The sequence below is a fragment of the Nyctereutes procyonoides genome, unplaced genomic scaffold (assembly GCF_905146905.1).
Source record: "Nyctereutes procyonoides isolate TBG_1078 unplaced genomic scaffold, NYPRO_anot_genome, whole genome shotgun sequence".
Lineage (NCBI taxonomy): Eukaryota > Metazoa > Chordata > Mammalia > Carnivora > Canidae > Nyctereutes > Nyctereutes procyonoides.
In genome coordinates, this window is record NW_026575042.1 from 38,704,164 (window position 1) to 38,723,536 (window position 19,373).

Sequence of the window (19,373 nt, forward strand, 5' to 3'; positions counted from 1 at the left end):
AAATCTTAAAATAAATAAAATGGTTCTATTTTTCATAGGGATTTTATTTATTTATTTTATTTATGAGAGAGAGTGCACGAGCAGGGTAGGGGGACTGAAGGAGAGGGAGAAGCCCACTCCCCATTGAGCAGGGAGCCCAATGCGGGGCTCAATCAAAGACCCTAGGATCATGACCTGAGTGGAAAGCAGATGCTTAACCAACTGAGCCACCCAGGTACCCACACAGGGATTTTATTACAGTAAGTGGGATATAGATGTGTATGTTTGGTTAGCTATTTTGATACAATCTATATTCAATAATGTGTGTTTGTGAGAGTGAGAGAGAGATGGAGGGTTTTTGCATTATTTTCCGTCTCCTCATTTCTCAGATTATTCTTTTTTGCTCCAAATGATGTAAGCAAAATAAAGCCAGAGTTGAACTGAACCTAGTGCTTGTCACCTATAATTTTTTTCTCTATTCCCCTTTTCTGGAAAAAAAAAAAAAGCCTAATAAAAGAAATATGTTCCCACATACTTCTTGGTGTTACCTAGTATCATTCAAAACACACCTATTTTTCCTGAAATGGGATGTAAAATTGATGCATATAAGTAGCAGTTGATTTCAAGGTTAGGATCAGGGCTGGGTAGGAGTTGGGTATCATGGTGATAAACATTTTAGAATTTGGTTCCGGAGAACTAAGACTAACACTAACCACATTCACAGAGACTCACTTTGTGAATGCCTGGTATTTGTTTTTTTTCACTCAGAGTATGGGATATATTATAACTTTGGAGGGATTACTTGCGATAATAACAAATTTGGAGTTGGATTCAAGCCAGAATCCTATCTTCACCATTTGTTCACACTGTTACTTAATATTCTGAATCTCCACTTTTGTCCTTGTGAGCATTAAATATGATAAAGAACAAAAAATCTTGCAGCAGGTAGCATGTAGAAAACATGGAATAGACATGAGAGATGATGATACAGGTGATGGTGGTAGTGAAATTCTGCTCTTTATGATCTCCTTCTCAGTATCAATAAGCCTGGAAAATAAATTAATAATCCAGAGGCTCCTTGGGAAATATGAAATCAGCAAAGACTATTTATAAATAAAATACATTTTTCAATTTAGGTTTTCTTTGATTTTCATTTAGTTGTGTTGAGAAAAATAATTACTATTCTGTGCCTCACTGTTCTCACCTGTAAAATGAGGATAGCTTATTAGGGTTGTCATGGATAGTCAATGAGAAAACAACAAGAAATGCTTAAAAGAGTGGCTATTACATACTAGGATCAGAGTAACTCTTAGCTATGTTGGTATTAATATTATATATTACTCATATTTTATATAAACTGTAGGAGATGCAGAAAATTATCCCTATTTCAACTGATGTTGGTGATTTTATTTTTTCACCCAACAGTTTGAACACATGATTGGGCATAAATTCACGTGATAAATATTTAAAATTGGGACTATTACGAAAAAACTGGAACATATGGTATTATAACTAGAGTGTATATCTTTGATGACCAGAATACTTGTGCCCACTAAATATAGCATCTTCTCTTTGTGAATTCTTCCTACCTGATGCCATTACTTCTGTTGCTTTCAAACCATTGCCCTTTTAATTATCAGTGGAACTCTTTTATAATAAAATCTCAGGGAATACTCCAGTGTGGAAGTAACAGTGTGGGAAGTAACAGTGGGGTCCTTGACCCAGAGCCCTGATTATTTGTCGCCTCCATGACATCCCAGGGTCCTGGAACCACAGTTTGAAAACTTTATTGCTTATAGTTAGAGATATAACCAGTTTACCAGATAATGGTCTGCTTTATAATTATTATGCCCTGGTTGTATATTTCTGGGTTTATTTATTTATTTATTTCTGGTTTTTTAAAAAAGATTTTTGATTTTATTTTTATTTCAGAGAAGGAGAGAGAGAGAAAGAGGAGGGTCAGAGAGGCTGAAGCAGGGCTTGATTTCATGACCCTGAGATCACAAATGATTTCAACATCCTTCTTTCTTCTTCATCTCTCTGGGCCTACGGATACCATTTCAGGATTTCTTGGGTACTTACTCTGTACCCAGAACTGCACTAGACACTAAGGGAGCACACAGGGACTTGAGTTAGAGGCAGCAAAATAGGGACCCCCCCCCCCTCCTGTTGCAGGGACAGAGCTGGAGGAACCACAGCTATAGATTAGGCTACAGGCAAAGTGTTCGCGAACTCCCGAGGCTGCATTCCATTTACCTGACTCAAAAATGTCCCACCTTTGTTTGAGCGTGAGCTGTAGTTATTTATTTATTTTTAAAGTAGGTGTGGTTGTTAAATGTAGGGGAAGTGTTATGTGAAATCCTAAAGCAAAAAAAAGGGGGGGGGAGGTGGGAAAAACTTTCCTCTTTTAATACTAAATATCTTTTCTCTGGACCAAGGGTTCGCAAAGTGTGGTATGAGGACTAGTAGCATCAGCTTCCCCTGAGAAAGGGTCAGAAAGGGCTGTGGGCCCCACTGAATCTGAAACTCTGGATGTGGGGTCTGTGGGGTTTTTTTTTTTTTTAAGATTTTATTTATTCATGAGAGACACAGAGAGAGAGAGAGAGAGGCAGAGACACAGGCAGAGGGAGAAGCAGGCTCCATGCAGGGAGCCCAAGGTGGGACTGGATCCGGGGTCTCCAGGGAGCACCGCTGTGGTGGGACTCGATCCCGGGTCTCCAGGGAGCCCGATGTGGGACTCGATCCCAGGTCTCCAGGATCACTCCCTGGACCGAAGGTGGCGCTAAACCACTGGGCCACCCGGGCTGCCCAAGGGATCTGTGGTAACAAGCCCTCCAGGGGATTCTGCTCCGGGCTCGGGTTTGAGGACCATTCTCCTAGCTCATCCCGGCGGCGGTGCGTGGAGGAGAGGACGCCCTGCGTAACCGGGCGCCCGGGAGGAGGTTGCCGCAGCGCGCGCCCGCCTCTCCCCGCAACCGCAACCCGCCCGCCTTCCCCGGCCGCGGGCGGGCTCCCGCGCTCCGGTCCTCTCCCCTCGGAGCCGCAGCTAAACCCCGGCGAGTGGATTCCGAGTCGGCTGGCCGGGGTGCCGGCCGGGCATGCGCAGTGGCGCGAGCGCAGCAGCTGGGCGGCCGCCGAGAGGTGTCCGCAGCCCGGAGCTGGGGTGCTTGGATCCCGAGCGGGAGCTGGGGGCTCGGCGGCTGCGGCAGGTACGGGGCGCGGCGGTGGGGCTCGAGAGAGGCGGGCTGGAACGGGGCGCAGAGAACCGAGGGTCACTTCTTCGCTGGCGCGCGGCGGCTCGAGGCTGGGGGTGGGGGGTCCCCCGGTTCCCCTCGCGGGAGAGGCTGTGCAGCGCGGCGCCCTCAGCCCTCCCAGGTGCACCTGCCGGGTCCCCGCAGCGGCGAGCGCGGGCGGGCGTACGTTGTGCATTTATGCTGCTTACACCTGACACCTGAATTGCGATTCCCTGCTTGAAGTTAGGCATTTTGGTAACTTTTCTGCATCTGCCTCTGTCGCTTTTAAACTTTGGGTGGCTGCTGGCGAGGCTTTCTGATCCAGCCTGTTTCACTTGAATTCTGAGTGTGGTTTTTTTTTTTTTTTTTTTTTTTTTTTTTTGCTTTTGGTTTTTTGGTGCATAGGATCAATAGTGCTGGGGTGAAATCGTACCCGTGGTTTCTGGTTTTGGTGCCTTCCTGGAGCAGGGGGGCTCTGGATGCGGCATAAAGAAATGTCAACTTTCACCGAATTTCAGTGCCAAACACCTTAAGCATTTCAGCTGTATTTTATTTTATTACTTTCAGCTGCATTTTAAAGTAGAAACTTTATAAAATGTAAGATTTCCACCCCCCCCCCACCCGCCCCGTACTTTTTCTACATTACTGTTTATTTCAGGCTTCGTTTGGTGCTGTTAAAAGAAAGCGATCTTTTAGTTAACAAGAGTTCTCACTTTTCTGTCCTTTATTTACCTGGTCACATCTTAAAGCTCATACACAGATATTTTACCCTGGGGCTGTGGTATTGAGTACACTTGTAGGAGGCTAAGGCTGTGCTGCACAAATTTCTTGGATAACTTGTGAGTCCTAAGATTTTAGGCCAGGGGGGACACACTGAAAATTATTTAGGTAAAGTGTTAAATTTATCATGTGGGAGGCATGTATATAGAATTAATGAGTTTAGGAAGAAGTCTTAGTTCAGGAAGAGAAGCCTATTTGGAAAGGGAATATGGATACCTGCGTTTCCCTCCACCCTCTCCCCTTCCCATGATGAATGTTTTAATGGCAGAAATAATATACAGTTGGTTTAGTTTTGGACTATTAGAGACCTTCGAGGTCAACCAGTTCAGCTGCTTCAGTTTACAAATGAGAAAACTGAGACCAATGAGGTTAAATGACTTGCTGTGGCTGCTGGAGCCCCTCCTTGGCAAAGCTGGGCCTAGGGCCCAGGTTTTCTGATTTTAGGGCTCTTTTTACCATCCCTTGATAATACCCTCTTCACAGTTTCAGGAGATTATTTTTTTTTGGGGGGGGAGTAGATTATTAAACTTTATTTTTCTCTTCTACCCTCTTATACTGCCTGGTTTAAGCAGAAAATTAGTCATTCCTGTTACTCAGCTTGATAGTGCCTTGTAAACATCTTTCAAAAAGTGCCCTCACACTCAAGCCCCACCTCACAATTTGCTGATTTTGAAACCTCCCTCTTTTCTTGCCTTAGTCACATTGGGTCTTTGGCTCAGAATGCCTTTTTGCCTCCTTCCCTGAAGTCCTGCCCGCACTGCAGGGTGTAACTCAGGTGTGATCTCTTCTTGAAGCCTTCCTTGATTACTGTAGCCAGAAATTAGCTCTCCCTCTTCTAAATCCCTCAGCATTTATTATGATTTTCTGTGCCACTAATATCCCCCTCATCTTTAGTACCCCTCTATAATACAATAGTATTTTAGGATGTGTCACAACTTCTTGACCAGTTTGTAAGCTCTTAGAGCTTAAAGCCTATGACTTAGACATCCCATCCAGCACTAAGCATGTTCTCAGCCACTGTTTGTGGGAGGGAGGTGAATTACAGACCGTTTTGTAAAGGGATTTGTTTTCTTTTTAATAATTTAAGTATTTATTTTGAGAGAGAGAGTGAGAGCAGGGTGAGGGGCAGGAAAGGAGGGAGAGGGAGACCATCTCAAGTAGACTGAGCACAGGGCCAAATGTAGGGCTGGATTCTTTGACCCTGAGATGATGACCTGTGCCGAAACCAAGAGTTGGGTGCTTAACTGAGCCTCTGTAAAGGGATTTGATGTGGATATTATGTAATACGGGGGAGGCCACCTTAGAGCTATAGCAGGACAGTGGCCAAGTCAAACCAGGCTAATGGAGTGATTCTCATATATTGATGAGAGCTCGTAGGTCAGTTTGGGGAGTGCTGGGGAAAGGGTAAAATCATAATAGGGAAGGGTTTCCCAGGCCTGTATTTAAGCATGTGACTCAAGTACAGAGTGGAAAGCACAGATTTAAGAAATGATGTCAAGGAAAAGGAAAAAGCTTTTGGTAAAAAACAAGATGCAGAGAGGAGTTTCAGGCTTAGTGTGTTGGTAATGGGCTTGTAATATTTTTATCATATAAATGCCTCCAATTGTGACATTATCTTTTTCTGTTTCTTAAAATTATTGATATGGTTATTTCCCATTGGTTATTTCCCATACTAGATGATAAGCTTTTAGGGGGATGATCTTTTTTTTTTTTTTTTTTTTAGGGGGATGATCTTTAACCCTTCACGATGCTAGGCATGTAGCTTTGCAGTATTAGATGCTCAATAGTTATTGTATGAATACGTATTTCTTGACACGGGAAAGGTGGGCATTTAGGATCTTAGAGCTATCAGGTAGTACTTTATCCCGACCATTCCCTCATTATAAGAAGAGGAACTGAGTTATGCTTAACTAAGCTAGTTAGTGGTGAAGCCAGAGCCTCTATTCAGGTCTCCTCACTTACTTGCTTGTTTCATTAATTCTAACTTTTTGAGGTTGGTTATTGGCCTCAAGATTAATTTGAGTTGGCAACAGGGCACTCCAGTTCGAAATGTTCTGTGGATCGAAAACCCTCAGAAACCAATCAAAAGGAGGGAATTTGGTGGCCAAGGGGAGAAGGTCTGTGTTATTGGAAGGGATGAGACACAGGGGATGACTGGCCATTTCCAGGTTGAGTGCACAGAATGAGGAGGGGTGAGGCTGCAGTCCTGGGAATCTGCGGATGATGGAGTTGTGGAGGAGTCTGGAGAGGACATGGTAGCCCAGCTTCTGGGGCAGAAGACATATAAAGGGGAGCCCAAAGTTCTTGTGCTGAGAGTGTCTTTAGGAGATATATTTTACACTACCAGGAGGTGGAGAGCAATGGTTGTGGGGGTAAGATTGAGAGAGAATTGTGATCAGACTCTCTACTTGGAAAAATAAGAAGGCAGTTCTTTGGAACCCAAAATCAGTTCAAGAGGTGGTTTGAAATGTCTGTTTACTTGGAACAGATGTTGCAAATAGCTGTTTTGCAAATCAAAACACAGCCTTGGGCAGCTGGGGTGGCTCAGCGGTTTAGTGCCGCCTTCAGCCCAGGGCGTGATCCTGGAGACCCAGATCAGGATGGATCCCATGTTGGGCTCCCTCCTGGGAGCCTGCTTCTCCCTCTGCCTGTGTCTCTGCCTCTCTTTCTCTCTCTGTGTGTCTCTCATGAATGAATAAATAAAACCTTAAAAAAAAAAAAACCACACAGCCTTTTCATTGGGCTGCACACAGCAGTGAGGAAGCTGTTGACAGCTTTTACGCTGACATTCACAAGGTAGTTGACCACCAGCTTCAACTGGTAGTGATGCTTATTCTTGTAAAAGACCCAAGGAGAGAGAGTGGTTTACCAGGGGCAGGGGAAGGATTGGCTAGATATAGAGGGATTACCTATTTTTTTTTATTATGACTTTAGACAAAATTGGTTGGACAGCCAAATGCAAATCAGATAGTATGTTGAAGTTAATGTCTCATACACTTAAAAAATATCCAGATATTACATTCTAGAGTTATATATCACAAAATTATTATAAAATGACTGTATTCTAAATCTTTCTCAAAATAATAATGATAATGTTAGGAACTAGTATTATAGAATGTTTTCCATGGACCAGACACTGTACTAAACACATTAAAAGCAGAATTATCATTGCGTCTTTATAAACCATCCTATGAGATTGGTGCAATTATTATTCCCATTTTACAGATGAGAAAACTGAGACTTAGATAAAGTCACATTTCTGAGGTAATACCATTGACAAGTGTTGAGTTGAGCTTTGATCCCAGGCCTGCCTGTCTTCAGGCCTGGAGAGCTCAAATAACTTAAATATCTTAACAAAATGCAAAGCTTTTTCTGTGGTAACTCTAACAGGTGCTTAGAATGGCCACAGATTTTAGCTGGTGAAACTCTCAACATTCTATGAGCCAGACTTTAATCGAGAAACAAAACAACAGTGGTGAATCTTTTCGGCTTTTGTTTTTAAAAATTACTCCACTTATTAAAAAAAAAAAAATTACTCCACTTAGTCTTTCTCTCCTTTTTTACCCTCAAAACATCCGTGGAGGCAATCAGCAACTCTTTCTCTGGGTGCACCATAAAGCTATTTCTGTTCAACTCCTATTATCTTTCATGGGGTAGAGCAGGGGTGATGGAGGTGAGTTGGTGCAGTGATCCAGGAGATGCCTCTGAGTTGGGGGTGCATGAAACTCACTTGTATATGAGCTTAAGGACTCTCGGGTGACCATGTTTGTAAGAATTTTTTTTTTCTCCTGGGGTGGCAGGATCTACTACTAGAAGCTCCTGGAATATCTGTGGATCCTGACCCTTATCTTGATCTCAGGTCTTTGAACCATGGTCAGAACCTTCAGGGACAGTCCAGACCTGAACACATTCTTCTGGGATCCTCAAGATCAGTGGGTTCTGAAGTCCTTGGGGACTTGTTGCAGTTGGAGGTGGAGACCTCAGGGAAATACCCAGGTTAGAAACAAATAATTTAGAGTCAGGATTGGCAGCCCCCAGATTTGACCAGTGAGTTGTCCCTTGAGAAATTGCCTCCCATCCACTTCCTTGATGAACTTAAATTCTCCCTTTTGAGAGTCTCAGAATGGAATCCAGCTGAGAATGTTCTTCCCCTCCCCAGGCTGAGTCCTGTTTCCATGGTTCTCTTCACCTTCTCCTGGTTCTGTGCTTTCCCAGGGCATGGGCACTGGGTATAAAAGGAAAGGTTGCTAGCTTCTGGCCCCTACTCATTTCAGCCCTTCTCAGCATCCAAGAACTCATCATTACCACCCTGCTTTGTCCCTGAACAAAGATCCAAATCCACATTTTCTTCTGGATGATGATGAAAATCAGGGAGAAAGTGAAAGAGGCCTTTGTACTGCATGTAGGTTTATAGGTTATAAAATGGCTATGCAAGTTTGATTGCTAGAAATTTTGCTGATATAAAAGATCATGAGACATCAGGCTGTGTCAGCTTTGGTCGTCTTCTTTTCCCTACTCCTGTGCCTCAAAGTACTTCTTGGCTGTTTTTGGTGAGAAGTGTGTAGCATGGCTTCTGTAAAGGCAAATTGCTTTTTAATAACACTGTGGGTACAGGGCGTGTGCTAGAGTGATGATTAGGGGAGTTTCTTGTTTAAAACACTTGTTTTATCAGAAAGTTTCTATTTTAAAAATATTTTGTTTATTTGAATGAACTTGCACAAACGGGGGGAGGGAGAGGGACAAGCAGACTCTGTGCCAGCATGGAACCAAATGTGGAGCTCTATCTCAGGACCCTGGGATCATGACCTGAGCTGAAATCAAGAGTAGACAACCAATTGAGCTATCCAGGTGCCTCATATCAGAAAGTATTTTATTTTTTAGAAGAGTTACAGCTAATTTGCCCACAAAGTCCAGTTGTGAGGTGACTTTAGACTTGATAAGAAACTAAATTTTTGTTATTTGCTTTTAAGCAATTCAGAACTATAAAGGTACAAGAATATTTGGATAACTCACCGCACACAGACATGCCTTCTTCATAAAACCCAAGCCAACCACAGAGGAAACATGTGAAACTATCTTTTCCTATAGTAGTAAGGTGGATGGATGTCTTTGTAATATGGAAGGTTTGTGGGGGACTTTTGTCATGATAAAAAGCAAAAGGTTTTGGGGGGAATGGTGGACATTTATTATTGAGAAACTCAAATTGTTTAAAGATCAAGGAAATAACACATTTTTTGAAACTTAAGAAATGATGAAATCCCCTTCAATTTGTTGGAGAACCAAGAAATGAGATTTTAGCAGTGCCGTCAAAATAGAATTTGAGTTTGAAACATTGGTAAATATGCGTAAAAGGAGCAGTCCTGGTAATTCAGCCTTGGACCAAGGTGTACTTGTCTAAACCTTCTTCCGTACAGTGAATTCCCATGTGGGGCCCTCTGCACTCTATGAATAAAAGAGTAAACCTACCCCATGGATCACAATTGTAAAATCCAAAGTGATGCATGACAATCTGTGAGCTAAAACTGATGTTGATCAAGCAATTTGAATGCCTTAGAAAGTACCGGCTGTATTCACACATTGTTCCCATAGCTGATGCTCAGAATCTAGATTAAATTGTTGAAATAAAAGAAAAGCAGGTTCAGCACTGACTCACTTACAGTGAATGATCAAAGACACAAGACTTTTTGTTTCATTTCACTTTGTCATCTTCAATGCCATCCTTTGTAGCTATATTGGTTTCTTTTTTCTTTTTTGTCCTTGATGATATGTACTCAAAGTGTACTGTTTATAGATAAAAATCAATGCAAACTAGAATTTTGAGGTTTGATAAATGAGTCTCTGCTTAGGTTTTAATGCTATTCATCAATAATTTGGTGGGAATACAGTACCAAGTTAGTACATAATTGAACCTGTAGCTCGATATCAAGTTAGTATTTATAACCTTTGGGAACAAACCCAAATTTCTCAGACTCCTGAATTCTTTCATCCGAAGGCTTTCTCAGCATATTCTCTCCCTTTTCCTTCCTCTCTCCTCAGCTTTAGGTTCATTGGGACACTTTTTTCGTCCAGATGGTGTTTTTAAGAGTGGGCCAGTTCTTGCAGAGTTTAAGTGTTATTGGGTCAGTAAGGTGCCAGCCGTGAAACACAGCTCACATAAATTCAATGATATTTTTTTTGGCAAAGTTGTCATGCAAGTGAATTAATTTTGGAAAAATTACATTAATAGCAATTTGCCTTATCCCTATCCTTATTCTCAAACAGCCCAAGTTAAAGATCACCATCAATAGAAAAAGGTAGTCTGAGAATCTCTGATTGAGTAATGGTCAATCAAAATGAGCTAGGTAATTTAAAGTTTAGATATCTGAAATCAGTTGGCCTATGATCCAGAGCATGGATGGGAAGTCAAAGTCTCCTCCTCATTAGCTGTATGTTTAATGATCAAACAAGACAATGAATGTGAAAGCAATTAGTAAGCTATAAGATAAGGAGTTAAGGTATGTATTGATAGTTATAATTTTTTGATCTTGTCGCCTTTCACTGATAAATAGCCAAGACTTTGAGGATGACTTATCTGTTTATGGTTACCTACTTGGAAGGGACAGGGATGGAAGGCACATATATATTCTAATTTCAGCATATGACAAAATTTCAGGGCTCAGCATTGGGACCATAGTGATAGCCAAGACAGATACACGGTCCCAGTCCTCTTGGAGCTTCGGACTAGCTCCAAATCTGGTGCTCATCCAATCAATCCATATTCTTTTACTGATCAGAGGGAATAATTTCAATTTTATATTTGGTTTTTATAAAATCCTAAGTGTGTTTGTAGCTAAGTTTTGACTCTGGAGCTCTTTAAGGAATTTCTCCATTGTCAGAGGTGCCTTCAACAACTGTCCCCTCAACTTCAGATCTCCATGGATAAGATATTTATTAATCTCCATTAGGGCCAGAGGAGTTGGATGCCTCTCAGCATTCTTCTCATTGTCAATCAGAGGGTTGTTGCAGAAGAATAATTTTCTTTCCTCTGTACAATCAGAGGGCTGCAGTTGAATAAAGGGAAGTGAGTTGGGGGCACGGCTGTGAGGGAGACGTGTCCCTGTATTCATGCTTTTGTAGTCAGAGGGAGGAGGCAGACATATGGACAGCTTGGGACAAGAGTAAGCACCAGGAGGAAGGGCTGAATGAAGCTTTGGGGGAGCCCAAGTCGAGAGCAGTTAATTCTGCTCAGGGGGTTGAGGAAGGTGTCAAGACTTTTGAGCTGAGCCTTGAAAACACGAGTTCAGTGTACAGAGAATAGATGGAGGAAAAAGCATTCTTTGGAGAAGGGAGAGGAGCAAAAGCATGGAGACAAGAAAGAGCTGGCCTATTCAGGAAGCTGCAGGTATTTAAGTGTATTCTAAAACTTGTGCACGTGTAAGAATCACCTGGAGAGCTTGTTGAAAAATGGATCGCTAGGTCCCAGCTGCAGAGTTTCTCATTCTTTAGGTCTGGGATGGGGCTGAAGAACTTCAATTCAGCAAGTTCCCAGGTGAGGCCAAGGCAACTGCTGATCTGGGAACCACACTTTGAGAAACAGTGGGCTAGAATAAAGGGTGTGTGTGACAGATGAGCTTGGAAAAAAATTGTTTTCTTTTGAAACTATACTACCTTCACAAAATTGATGTCTCAGGTTTTTTGTTGCTGTTGTTTTTTAAGTTTATTTATTTATTTATTTTAAGTTTATTTTTTAAAGTAATCTCTATACCCAACATGGCACTTGAACTCATGACCCCAAGATCAGGAGTCCCATATTCTACTGACTGAGCCATCCAGGCACTCCATTGTTTTGTTTTTTAATTAGTCTCATTTACCAGGTGGTTGTTGCCTTGGGCCCCTTCCTGTTTCCTGGAAGTTCCTTATCCACTCTATACCCCACCCCCCTAGTTCTCCCAAGAAATCAGTCCTCTTCTTATAGTACATATTTTTAAATAACTGCTGTTTAGTCAGTATAGCCATTCCACCCATGGAAAGCCAAACAGCCAACATCAGCTAGATGATTTTAGGAGCTGACCCCAAACCAAGTATGAATGATTAGTATATTTATGGGGTATATAATTGGATTTTATTTTTGTTACTCTGGATATCATGTTAAACTTTATTCAAGTATTTTTGGAATAGTTTGTAAGCTCTGAGCTAAGTGGTAGGACGTACACAATGGCAGAAATGTTCCTTCCCTGACCTCAGAAAATGAGTACTTTTATAGGAGGCTTAAGATGCATGAATTAATGGCTCCAGTACAGGGCCGTTGGTGCCACATGCTATGGGAATGATAGAAACCAAGAGTAATGGGACTGAGTTGGAGGAAGGCTCACTTCCCATTGTAACAGGGCAGGCAGGACAAGAGTTGAGAGAATGATGATTAATGCTATCTTCTGATGTCTTATGCATCTTTGTAAGCCATCTGAAATGAGGGAGCATTTGTCTACATAAAGCGAGTAGTGGAGGAGGGGCATTTGAAGTAGGTAGGCATTGGAGGATGGCAGATGCTCACCAGGCAGAGAGTGGTCAGCAGGGAGAGGAAGAGGTGTTCCAGACAATGGGGCAACTGAACCTCAGAATGGAGGTGTGGCAGGGAAACACAGGTTCAGCCAGGGATGAGAACTCTGGTTCATTTTAGAGAAGTGCAGGGAGATAAGACTGGAAAGGCATTAGGAAAGGTTGGAGGTTTGGAGGGAACTGACAATCAGACTAGGCCAAGATGAGCCCCAAACACATGAGAAAAGGAGGAACCCTATTTCTTACAATGCCTTTATCTATAGTTCATACTCTCTTGGATAAACATCTAAAATGCTTTTCCCTGGCTCTGATTTTAATATAATGCATTTCAGTCATCTTTTGGATTTGCAGAAATTAATCTATCATTAAAGGCTTCAGTGTCTTTTAAAAATATGTAAAATGTTAAAGGACAACTAGTTTCAATTTTTGAGAGACAAATGATAAAAATGAGACAAAAATTACTAGGTCTAGTGATCATAGTACTTGTTCTGGATTGTTCTGGGAAGACGAATTCAAAAGTTATGGCTAAGAATATAAGTATGGAGTCTTAAGCAGATACTTTCAAGCTGACTCCCAAGTACTGAAAGAGTACAAAGGTGAGGGTGAATGACAGTGTGGCATCTCTTCATAATTGCTTTAGCTATAAATGGGGCAATGTCTCCAGGTTTAGTGCCAGTTTAGAAGAGCTTATGTCTGGAGATTAAAGGGCACTAAGGCCAGGAGGTCACTTCTGTTCATCTTTCTGGGGGATGCCCACAAACATTTGTGTCTCATTGGAGATTTTGAGCATCTTCTGTGTGTATCCCCTAAAAAGTATCCTGTGTTGACAACTACAGTGTGGTGGGAAAAGCAAAAAACAGTGGATTTGTAAGTAGAAGTTGCCACCCTGGTGTTAGCACTTGCTAGCTGACCCATAAAAGAGGCAGCTTAGTGAGTGAGTGAGACAGAGCTACTGACTTCCCTTTGCCCATGATCCGCAACTACGAGATTCAGTGGGTGGTAAAGTCACGCAGCCTATCTGGACTTTGGCAGTGGCAATGGTTTATGTTTTGTTGTGGTTGTTCTTTTTTGCTGTGGATTAAATAAGATCATATAGTTAAATTGAAAGGTACCATATACATTTTAGATTAAAGTCTTCTCTTAGGGGCGCTTGGCTGGGTTAGTTGGAGGAGCATGGGATGCTTGATCTCAGGGTCTTGATTTTGAGCCCCATATTGGGCATAGAGATTACTTGAATGAATAAATAAAAACTTTAAAAAACGAATGTAACTTTCTTTTTTTTTTTAATTTAATAACACTAAGACTTATTTGAAGTTCTTGGGGCCACAGATGTAAATGGCCATGGAGAGTATGAGCTACTGCTGCTCCTCCCCCTCCCCCTGTGAGAGTTCTTCAAGGCAAGATTGTATCTTTTCTAACTTTGTATCCCCATTGCCTGATGCATAGTAGGAACTTGATAAGTTGTTCAATTGTTGAATGAGTATAGTAAAAAAGAATTAATGAATGGATGAATCTATGCCCACCTCCACTCTGTCACATACCTAATACTTTCTAGCTTCTACCTGCTGGTAGAGACTAAAGACCCATGGTGCCTTATTTTATGTATGCAAGCAAGCTCTGTACCCAATGTTGGGCTCAAACTCATGATCCCAAGATCAAGAATTGCGTACTCTACTGACTGAGCCAGCCACGTGCCCCCTGGTGCCTTATTTTTTTTTTAGACTGCTAATCCCCTGACAGTGAATCTTGAGAGATAACCCAGCCTTATCCAATGTAGCTGTAGACATAGCTACATTGCTGAGTTCAAAGTACAAGGATCTTTGTGGATTCACATGCATGCTAAACTAATTCCAGAAATGAATTAAATAATATTTAATAATATTTTACATGTTGATAATGTATGTACAACTGATTTCACCTCTGAAATAAACTAACACATATAAATTGAGGTTATATTCCCCTCAAAGTATTTTCTATTGTTTTAAGAGGAATCAGATTAGAAGAGTAGCTTATAGAGATGTTTGGAGAAATGTGTATTAATACACTGATCTGCTAGAGGTTTGAATACTTGTTTTTCATGCAGTTAAATGAAACAAGACCTGAAAGTAATTTTATTCTGCCTTAGGTTTCACAGTCTGTCAACATTAGCAGTACAATTGACCCTTGAACATCATAGAGGTTAGGGGTGCTTACCTCCCCCTATTTGCCTCTGCAGTGAAAAATCCATGTATAACTTCTGAATCCTCAAAAACTTCTTTTTTTTTTTTTAAGATTTTATTTATTCATGATAGAGAAAGAGAGAGAGAGAGGCAGAGGGAGAAGCAGGCTCCATGCAGGGAGCCCGATGTGGGATTCAATCCCGGGTCTCCAGGATCGCGCCCTAGGCCAAAGGCAGGCGCTAAACCACTGCACCACCCAGGGATCCCTCAAAAACTTTGCTATTGATAGCCTACTGTTGACCGGAAACCTCACTGATAAAATAAAAGCCTTACTGATAACATGAACGGGCAATGAACACATTTTTGGAGAGTTATATGTATAAAGCTGTATTCTTACAGTATAATAAGCTAGATAAAAAATATTAAGAAAATTATAAGGAATAAAAAATACATTTACAATATTGTACTGTATTGGAAAAAAAATCTACATATATAAGTGGACCACAGAATTCAAGCCTTGTTGTTCAAGGGTCAACTGTGATTCAGTTCTTGATTCATGAAATTAGGCTGGATTAATATGAGCAAAAATTCACCTTTTTCAATTTGAATAAAATAGTTTCATTTTGAAAATTATTGCCTGTTAATATACATCTGAAATGTGTCAGATAAAGAAAATTCACCCTGCTAATTTTTACTGAGTTATATTCTACCCATGTGATATGTATTGTGCTGTGGGAGACCAAGACTTAATTGAAGTTTTCTGCAAGGTTAGTATTAAATTTCTCATAGGACTAGGACAATAAGTAACGGGAGAACTGAAAACATTATAATTTTCTAATAATTCAGAGAAAATGACTACATTCTGAGGAAGTGTACTAAAGCAGTATACCATGATGCTCATTTTTGCAAGTTAATTTATTATTAAATATCAGTGGAAATATTCTTTTGCATCCTATTTCACATTTCAGGCACACTTTAGGGAGGCCTTATGTTATATATGTTCATTTAATCTAAGAAGGCTCACTCATGGCTTTTGTGTGCACAGGTTCTTTCAGTTATGTTATGCCCTTAGGCATTATACTAAGGGTATTACAAAATCAAGCAGTAGGACTTCTCGGGAAATGAACGGTTTCATATTAAACAGACATTGTCAAAATCTTTGCTTTGAATAGGATTAAACAGTGTTCTATCAGTGTTTTTGGTGCACATGATGACTATTTTTTTGAAATAACAGCTTTGGGGTGCTGGATGGCTCTGTTGGTTAAATGTCTGCCTTTGGCTCAGGTCACAGTCTCAGGGGCCTGGGATCAAGCCCCACATTGAACTCCCTCTTCAGTGGCGAGTCTGCTTCTCCCTCTCCCTCTGTGTTTTTTTTTTCTCTCTCTCAAATACATAAATCTTTGAAAAAAATAAAATAACAGTTTTATTGAGGTATAATTCACATCCATTCAAATTACTTAACTGTAAGTCCATTTTAGAATATATATTTTTTTATCATCTTGTATCCATTAACACTCATTTCCTACCCACCCCCTGCTTAGGCAATGCCAAATCTACTTTGTGTCCCTATAGATGTACATATTCTTGAAATTTCATATAAATGGAATCATACATTATGTGGCCTTTTATGTCTAGCTTACTTCACTTAGCATAATGTTTTTGAGGCTCATCCATGTTGTAGTATTAAAATTTCACTCTTTATCACTGAATAATAGTCCATTGTGTGGACCCTATCTTACTTGTTGCTCAGTGGATGGGCATTTGAGTTGTTAACTACTTTTTGGCTATTATGAATATTGCTGCTGTGAACAAGTTTTTTGGAGGTTGTGTGTTTTCGATTCTCTTGGGCATATACCTAGAAATGGAATTGCTAAGTCATATGGTAACTTGTTGTTTAACATTTTGGGGAATTGCCAGGCTGTTTTCCAATGTAACTGCACCATTTTTAATTTTATGTTATTTTAGTTTTTTATGACTGCATCATTTTACATCCCAACAGCAATGTACGAAGTTTCTAGTTTCTCCACATCTGCACCAGCAATTACTATTTGTCTTTTTGATTATGGCCATCTTGGTGTGAAAGTGGTATGTCATTATGGTAACATTTTTTTTTAATTAATAAACTTTATCTTGTAGTATAGATTTACAGAGAAATTACATAGTACAGAGAGTTCTCATGTGCACCCACATTAATAGTTTACCCTATTAACATCTTACTTTACTGTGGTACATTTGTTATAATTAATGAATCAATGTTGTTACACTATTATTAACTAAAGTCTATAGTTCATTTGTATTTCCTTAGTTTTTACAGAAAGTCCTGTTTCATTCCAGGATCTCATCAACATAACACACACGTTACATTTAGCTGACATTTTTCAGGCTTCTCTTGGCTGTGGTAGTTTCTCTGCCTTGGTTTTTGATGACTTTCAGAGTTTTGAGTAGTAGGTACATTGTAGGGTGCCCTTTTTTTTTTTTTTAAAGATCTTATTTATTTATTCATGAGACACACACACACACACACACACACACACACACACACACACGTAGAGGGAGAAGCAGGCTCTATGCATGGAGCCCGATATGGGACTTGATCCTGGGACTCTAGGATCACGCCCCAGGCTGAAGGCAGGCACTAAACTGCTGTGCCACCCAGAGATCCCCTGTAGGGTGCCTTTCTGTTGGAATTTGATTTTTCTTTTCGTGATTAGGCTGCACTGACATTGGTTTTGGTATAAAAAAGTATTACATGAAGCAATTTACTTGGAGTATAAAATTGCATGATGAGAACTGGAAATCAGCAAAAATATGGCTGATAGGAAATTCTTAGGAATTAAAAAATTCAGTTCCCTCTGGAGAATGAACAGACACTTAAGATATTTTTTTCTAGCAAGGACTTGATCACCTGGAAGATGATCAGGTAAAGTAGTAGAATTTATTACTGTGACTGTCATTAGCATCTAACCTAAGGGTAAAGCCAAAGGCATATTTTTCATTGCTTTAAATGTATACAAGAATGATGTTTTGCTTGTCATAAAACATGAAGTTAATAGAAATTCAGATTGACTTTAAGAATTCCATGGTCCTGGGGATCCCTGGGTGGCTCAGCGGTTTGGCGCCTGCCTTTGGCCCAGGGCGTGATCCTGGAGTCCCGGGATCGAGTCCCACATCGGGCTCCGGGCATGGAGCCTGCTTTTCCCTCTGCCTGTGTCTCTGCCCCCCCCCCCCTCTCATAAATAAATATAAATAAATAAATCTTTTAAAAAAAAAGAATTCCATGGTCCTGAGGCAGCAAGTATACAACATATAGTGAGTATTTGACCACCATCAATTCCAGTAATCCTGACAGATGCCTTGTGAAGGGGGCAGGGAACTGAGGGTCGAGGATGCTGTGTCTTGTGGCCTGACTCACACAACTGTCAGTAGTTGAGCTGAGATTTGAATCCAGATTTGAAGTTTATACCTTACTGTTGTCCAGGCCAGGTTCCAGAGTTTCCAAAGGTTTTAAATCAGGAATGTTTTGAAGGACATAGGCTTGAGTTCTTATCATCCTGGATATTTTTACTGCCAGCTGGGGGAGATAGCATCTCTCTCTGTTCAAGGCCCCACTGAAACCAGTCCAATTAAAAGCACGCTTGTGGATTGCTAACAAAGGAGAGCCAGCTTTGCCCATGTCACTATGCCATCTTATCTGTCTGTGGCCTGCTAACTCCACTGCCATATGTGTCTCCTGAAATGAAGTCTGAGAGCATAAAACAGGAAAACTGCCATGTAGGAGAACAATATATTCAACTAACGTTCGTCAGGGGTGACATTGCTTAATATACATTGCTCATTGTATGTCTCAGCAAGATCTTGAGTTTGTTAATAAGTGAGTAGCATAGAGGATTTGGTCTTAAAGACTTTGGAAAAGAGTAAGTGTTGGGGCACCTGGGTAGCTTGGTGATTGAGCATCTGCCTCTGGCTCAGGGTGTGATCCCAGGGTCCTGGGATCAAGTCCTGCATTGGGCTCCCCACAGGGAGTCTGTTTCTTCCTCTGCCCATGTCTCTGCCTCTCTCTGTGTCTCTCATGAATAAAAAATAAAATATTTTTTCAAAAAAGAGTAGGTGTAGTAATAATCTATAAATGCACTTGAAATGAAATAATAAAGTTGCACAAAAGGTCTGAAGAAGCTTTGGAAAATTTTCCTACTTGATTCAGCTAATCCTTATAAGTGGCCCAAGTTGACCGATCACAGACTGATACAAGGTTTCTTTCTGGTCATTACTTTCTGTATGAGTTAAGATAGGATAGGCTATAGAGCAGCAACAGATAACCGTGAAATCTCCATTGATTTCTTATTCACATAAACGTCAGTGTGCATTGGCTGTCCTCCAGAGCAGCTGTTCTTATGCAATGAATGACTCAGATCCCAGCTGCTGTGATTTTTGTGATTTTGCTGTTTTTTTTTTTAATTTATTTATTTATGATAGTCACAGAGAGAGAGAGAGAGAGAGAGAGAGAGAGAGAGAGAGGCAGAGACACAGGCAGAGGGAGAAGCAGGCTCCATGCACCAGGAGCCCGACGTGGGATTCGATCCCGGGTCTCCAGGATCGCGCCCTGGGCCAAAGGCAGGCGCCAAACCGCTGCGCCACCCAGGGATCCCCTGATTTTGCTGTTTTAACACAGGACTTCCGTGGGCAAGGG

General features: G+C 41.1%; 1 protein-coding gene across 1 annotated transcript in view; it reads left to right on the plus strand.

The window, feature by feature from the left end:
• The first annotated feature begins 3,101 nt into the window (after window positions 1-3,101).
• Window positions 3,102-19,373, plus strand: part of PLS1 (plastin 1) — a 101,419-nt gene continuing 85,147 nt past the window's right edge. Inside the window, exon 1 of the mRNA XM_055321268.1 lies at window positions 3,102-3,188. The gene's annotated coding sequence lies outside the window, so the exon portion shown is untranslated. The remainder of the gene's footprint in view (window positions 3,189-19,373) is intronic.